Source organism: Lepidothrix coronata, unplaced genomic scaffold (genome assembly GCF_001604755.1).
Source record: "Lepidothrix coronata isolate B3197 unplaced genomic scaffold, Lepidothrix_coronata-1.0 Scaffold0, whole genome shotgun sequence".
In the NCBI taxonomy this organism is placed as follows: domain Eukaryota; kingdom Metazoa; phylum Chordata; class Aves; order Passeriformes; family Pipridae; genus Lepidothrix; species Lepidothrix coronata.
This window is the reverse complement of record NW_016690180.1, coordinates 11253327-11259363: the sequence shown is the minus strand read 5'-3', so window position 1 is coordinate 11259363 and position 6037 is coordinate 11253327. Positions and strand designations below refer to the sequence as shown.

The window sequence follows — 6037 nt, the reverse complement described above, 5'->3', positions numbered from 1 at the left end:
GCCTTAGAAATAAGGCATGTGGTTTCAACAGAGAGGAGAAATTACCTGCTTGAACAATTTACACGGAGAGGAGGGTAGATTCTTCCATCACTGGGCATAATTTACTTAAAATTGGTTAGTTTACTCAAAGAAAATCAATAGTTCAAACAGGAATAACTGCAGGGAAGACTTTTGATCCATGTTATGCAGAAGGACATGCAAGGTGATTTGTTCTGGATATCAGTCAATGAAAAGTGGGTCATCCTGCACTCTGTTCCCCCTTTACTCTCCATCCCTCAGCACCAGACCTGTGAGCAGTGGCAGCAAAGTGAAGCATCTCCAGCATTGCCTTCCTCCACCCTGGGATGGAGAATCCAGGAGCAGCAGCAGTGGAAGAGATAGGCAGGCAAAAAGACTTCAGTGCAAGAACTGAGCTTAGAAATTCAGGAATTTATATCATGTTTTTCTTGGGTTGCATAACTAATTGTTGAGCAAGAGAAGAGTGCAGAAGTGGGCTGGTAGGATCTAGAATAAATTAATGAGAAATTAAGACTCTGAGGGCTAGCTGGAAACTTCCTACTCTCAGGAGACCAGAGAGAGTTCTTACAGAAGAGAGTATCACTCTCTGTCCATGTAAAAGAACTGGCAACACACGCTGTCTGCCTTTCTCTCTTGTGCATGCAAGAAAAAGAATAAGAAACATAGCCTTTTTTTAAATACCTCATTATATTAAGGCCATTCCGATGATTCGGAGAGTGCAGAGTTTTCTTCACTTCTGGAGTTTGGAGTCCTGTGTAAGATCCAAACCCTACGTGGCAGGCAGTGGTCCCCTCTGACTAGCCTTCTGAGTGTGTTGTCTCATGCCTTTGTGAACGCATCCACCCAGGATGCTGCAGTGACCTCTCTTGGCAAGTTATGTGTGTGTGTGTGTCAAATTGCAAGCATGTCTTTCTTATCAAGCTACTCTTTTTCTGATGTATGCCAGGAGAAGCAAAAGCAAAATGAGCTCAAAAGCAGTGCTAATTGCCCGGAATTTGGTCAGAATATTACCTATTCCTTACAAACAGAAAAAAATCCTCTGCCCATTTTTATAGTGTTAACACAGCACTAGCATAACAGTCCCGCCAACAAAATTTGTCAAAGAGCCAGTCCAGATTAAACATAAAATATTTTATCCCTGAGTACTCAAACATCCTGTTTCTTTAAAGAATAGCACACAAATTAGAGTCATGTCAGTGCATTAGCCTCCCTTGACGACATTACAAATCCCAGTACAAAATTAAGATATAAGCCTACGATGCTTACAAAAGTTGTGAAAGCTCATGCCTGCATTTACTCACTTCTCTGACATCTCTGTTGTTCATCCTGGGCAGAAGATGTATTTCAGCCATTTGAATTTGCACTCCAGGTTTATCAAAGTATTCCTCTCACCTACCCCAGAGGAAGTACTGTCTTTCAGACACACTGCAAGTCACCAGTGGTGTTGCAACATGCCGCTCCACCTTTATGTGGCTGGACAGGCAGATAAGGAACATAGCCCATCTGCATAAAGAAAAGCTTTCCAATGGGAAGGACAAAGATGCATTGGAAGAGGTTGCCTGCGGCACTGGTGGAGTCTCCATTGAGTCTTTAAGAACTAGTTAGACTGGCATCTGTCGAGAGTGATACAGGCACAGTTCCTTTTGCCTTCCAACACTGTTTTTCTCAATCTATGGTGAAATTCTGCGCCTGACAAACTGTCATGAATATCTGCCTGTTCCCTGCAACCTGGGAAACTGAGGAGGCACACTTTGGCAACTGGTGTGGAGGCAGGAGATTACATGTCACGTTAATTGCCTTAGAAGAACATTTGACCCTTACCTACTGTTGTCCAGCTTCAAGAGTCATTGGTATTGACTGACATATGAATCTTCAAATCCCAAAATGAGCAACAGTTTCCAGAGTTTTACAACTCGCATTATTTTTAGCTGATTACACAGTCCTCATGATTGATCTTCCTGGAATGGCTCTTCTGCAAGCCTCGAGGAGGGGAGAGGAAGGGTTTCATGGAGACACACATTTCCATGGGTGATAAGCTCGCATCTGTTTTGAACTGTAAAATGGTAGCTCGTTGTGAAATCCTCTTGGAGCATACCTTTTAAATGCCAAACAAGCCCAGCATCAGCAGCACATAAAGAAATATTTGAAAGGCTCTGGAGGGAAGCCAAGAGGACGTGGCTAATGTTTCACCTAACCTCACCCCCTCGCTGGCTGGCTGGCTCTGCCCGGCAGCCCTGCCTGTGTGACGTGAGCCTCCGAGCTCCGGCAGGCAGCTGCTCCTTGACTGCCTGCACTGTCTGCCCGGCTGGCAGCAGGACAAGGGAAACAAAGAGGCTAAAAACATAAAGTAGCGAGAGATTAGGAGCGGCGTGGCCGGGAGGGCAGCACGCCCTCCCTCAGGGCAGGGACGGGGTGGGAGTCCGGGCCTCTCCTGGCGGGCACCCACCCACAGAGCCACTGGGCTGGGCCTCACCTTTCCCTCCAGAAGGGTCCAGCACTGAGGAGACACAAAATGAGGTTCTTTCACAACAGGCTGGTATTAATGGGGGAGCAGTGTGGGAAAAACTTGTCGGGCTGTCCCTTTCCTTTGGAAAAATCCGCTTTGCCTCTCCAGCCTCCAGTCCTTTGTCCTTCACACGCAGTTATTTGCTTCCTCTTTCACACCCCTGAATACCTTTCCTTTAACACAGAACAGCTTATTTTTCAATAATCTGTATTAAAAGTTATTATCCAGAGCCCTGCCCCATAGTCCTGCTCTGAAACTCCTGCTTTCTTTGAGTTTTTCCTGTTATGTCCTTACTTTATAAAATTAGTACCCACCTGGATACAAAAATCTGCAGAATGCCTGCTATAGTTTTGATGCTATCACTTGCTGGCAGGTCAAGTTGAAAATGGACCTGACAAGCAGGATATGCCAAGAGAAATGTTCTATATGCAGGAATTTGGACTTAGTGGACATGAAGAGTGTTAATTATTGATTGATATTATTTGCCTCTGTTCAAGTGAGGTTTTTAGAATTGACCTTTTACCTGCCTTAAAATATAAACAATGGTTAATAGGGTAGTAGAGCTACAAAGTTTTTCAGGGGATTTAGAAAAAGCTCTCTTCATGATAGCATCAACCCAAATGACAAAAGTATTCCAGATCTTAAATGAAAAGAAGCAAGCCATAATTTTTTACTAGGTCCTGAGCAAAAACTTGGAGTTTAAGCCATAAACATAGCAGCAAATCACTTGCTGAAAGGCAGCAAAACAGAAGCACAGATCAGAGACTGGTAGGGGACTCAAAGAAAATGTTATTATTCTTGCAAAGAATGTATGAACTGACAGGAGGGAAAATATCTAAAAATAGGTGCACAGTTTGGCCAAAACCAGATACGGATTTGAAATCACCTTAGTTTTTGAAATTTGGGGGGGGGGGTGTTTCTGTGCATTGTTTTTTTTGATTGGTTGATTGGTTGGTTGTTTTTTTTTTTTCGTTTACTAGATTTGTTCTGTATCCGGCTGTTTTTCATTTTGAGGCATAAGAGATGAAACATGACAAGTAAGGAAGTTCTTGTGGTTTTTCAGGAACACCCAGAAGCAGAGTAATGGAAAACCAACAATAGGCAGGAAAGACTGCAAAGCATGTGAGAGCTTTCCTACAGAAACTCTGCTGAGTTCTGCAGATTGATGGTATATCGTGACATACAGAGTCCTTCCTGGGGTTGTGCAGCTGCATATAGACCTCATGTAGGCACAGGGAGATGTTGTGATAAACTCCTAGAGAGTACCAAAACTGGATTGCCTTTGGAGGCACACTGATCCATCCTTTTCCAATCCCCCTCACTGTGTTCCTTCTGAGGTCATCAGTCTTTTTGCACCATCAGCCATAGGACTCACCTTGTGTTCAGCCAGAAGGGCTGGAGTCATGTTTCCATGTTCTCTTCCCTGCTTGAGCACTCATATCATGTCAGAAACTTCTGGCCTGAATGTAGGTCAGAGGTTGCATTAGTATTGTGCAAGTTTGAGCCAGTCTCCCAAACATTTTAGAACTACCATTTTTTTTAATTCCTCTTCTCAATAAAAAATTGTAGTGCCAGAGAAAGTTCGTTGCTCTAGGTGGTGTTTTACTTAAGCTGTTTCTGTGTAGTCACAGGTACTTCTGTAGCAAAAATATGCATATGCAAGTCTATCTATCAGCCTGTTTAGTGATGATATGTTAAGTTCGTTCTACAGGCTTTTGAACACAGTCTAAACTGTTCTCATCCAACAGCTCTGCACAGTCAAAAAGAAAACAGAATGAGCTCTGACCCTTGGACTGCCTCTGTCAATCAGACTCGCTCAATACACGAGTCATCAGCATCAGAGAGGGAGAAAAAATACTCAGGAACTCACACCTATCCCATCTGCCAGCAGGTACAGCACATGCAGGACATCAGGAAAAGGCAGCACGTAGCGACTGGCTTTATACCCTGAGAATAAAGTTCCACATCTTTCCCATGTGATTTGTGGAAGTGTTTTGAGTAATGAATGAAAATTACTTTCGCCCAGCCCCCACCCACACACCCAAGTGCAGCTGAACCCTCTATTTCATTGAGCATGCATACTCTTGCCTTTGATGCACATACATCTGCCACTGCTCAGGTATGGCAGTGCTTTGTGACCTGTAATGCATAAGCAGAGATGCAGGAAAAGCTCCTGCCTCCACTTCACAAGAGCACTGATTTGGCCGAGGTCCTAAATCTCAGAGAGAACTCAAACTATAAAGCAATGGCTGAAAGTTAAACTATCTTTTTTTTCAATCATTAATATTCATTAATGATAGCTGACCAGATCTCAGCTGGGTAATGTCACCTTACCTTTAAAGCTTTAAGGAGATGTTAGCTGTTTTCTCTGTCTCTGGGTTTAACTCTGGCCCTCAAATGTCAGATGGATCAGTTTCTGAAGTTATGCAGAGTCTTTAATGACCCTCCATCCTTGCTTGTTTCCTTACAGGCAGCAGAGGACACAGGAAGGACATGCATGGAATGAGTGCTGGCTGGGGTGGATGCAGAGGCCAGAGGGATGACCCGGAGGGCTCAGCAGATCTCTTGGGAACACCTAGGGAACTCCCTTGTCCCACCACCTACACAGCACTACTAAGTACAGGACATGCTTCTGGATCACACTGAAACTCCCCGGAACTCCCTTTCCACTGACACATGCAAGAAAGCCTCTTTCTTATACCACTCATACAAATAAAACAATAGCACAGGATAAATCCTACTTTCTTTTTTACTCAAATAAATCCAACACAACTCTGTTGGTTTCAGGAGAGGAGCTTACATTTCTGCATCTTCCCACTTCCAGAAGAAAATTCTCAACTTAAGTAGGGAGCAGGGAATACCAGATGTGGCTGGAGCGATGCGATTAATGAGTAGCTGATGTTCAATACCATGAGAGGAAAATTTGTGGAGGGGTTGAAAAGTTAACAATCATTTGGGGAGGGGGGAAATAAAATATTGTATTTCACTCCATTAATAGTTTGAAAAATAAATGTAACTAAATGCAACCTCAATTACTTCCTTTAAAAAGGCCCAAAATATTAATACCGAAAAGAAAGAGTTATTTTAACAATTTTTTAAATAATTCTTGAGTCTATTCACTGAATTCAGTACAATTTTCTCAATATTTTCAGTCAAGTCAAGACTGCATTTTGGTCTTGCTACATAAATCTGAAAAAAACCACATTAATCTGGAAAAAAAAATCCAATTTTGTTTTGGACTTAAATAGCAGAAATGTCTTGCTTCTGTGAATAGCTTCACATTTTATACTTCTTTATTTTTCTTACATCAAAGGACTAAGAGATTTAAATTAATTCCCTTTTTGTAGACCTTCTATGTCCTAATTTACTTTCCAGTTTACAAATTGAACGTCCAATCAGCTATTAATTATTTCAGATTATTTCTGAAAGTTGTGACAGTGAAATTACTGGCAATTTTTTAATCAATGGAACTGAATATGTTTTGCATTTTAATCAGTCGTTGGGTTCTTAGAC

The 6037-nt window shown here is 42.4% G+C and overlaps 2 long non-coding RNA genes across 2 annotated transcripts in view; one reads left to right on the top strand and one right to left on the bottom strand.

The window, feature by feature from the left end:
* The window catches only part of LOC108501920, a 15299-nt gene extending 13855 nt beyond the window's left edge, over positions 1 to 1444 (bottom strand). The window contains exon 1 of the long non-coding RNA XR_001876931.1: positions 1320 to 1444. This is a non-coding gene — a long non-coding RNA (uncharacterized LOC108501920). The remainder of the gene's footprint in view (positions 1 to 1319) is intronic.
* A 401-nt stretch (positions 1445 to 1845) lies between these two features.
* LOC108497915 lies at positions 1846 to 5423 on the top strand. Its single transcript, XR_001875683.1, has 3 exons — positions 1846 to 2554; positions 4273 to 4415; positions 4995 to 5423. It is a non-coding gene; the product is annotated as an uncharacterized LOC108497915 (long non-coding RNA).
* Positions 5424 to 6037: the final 614 nt, after the last annotated feature.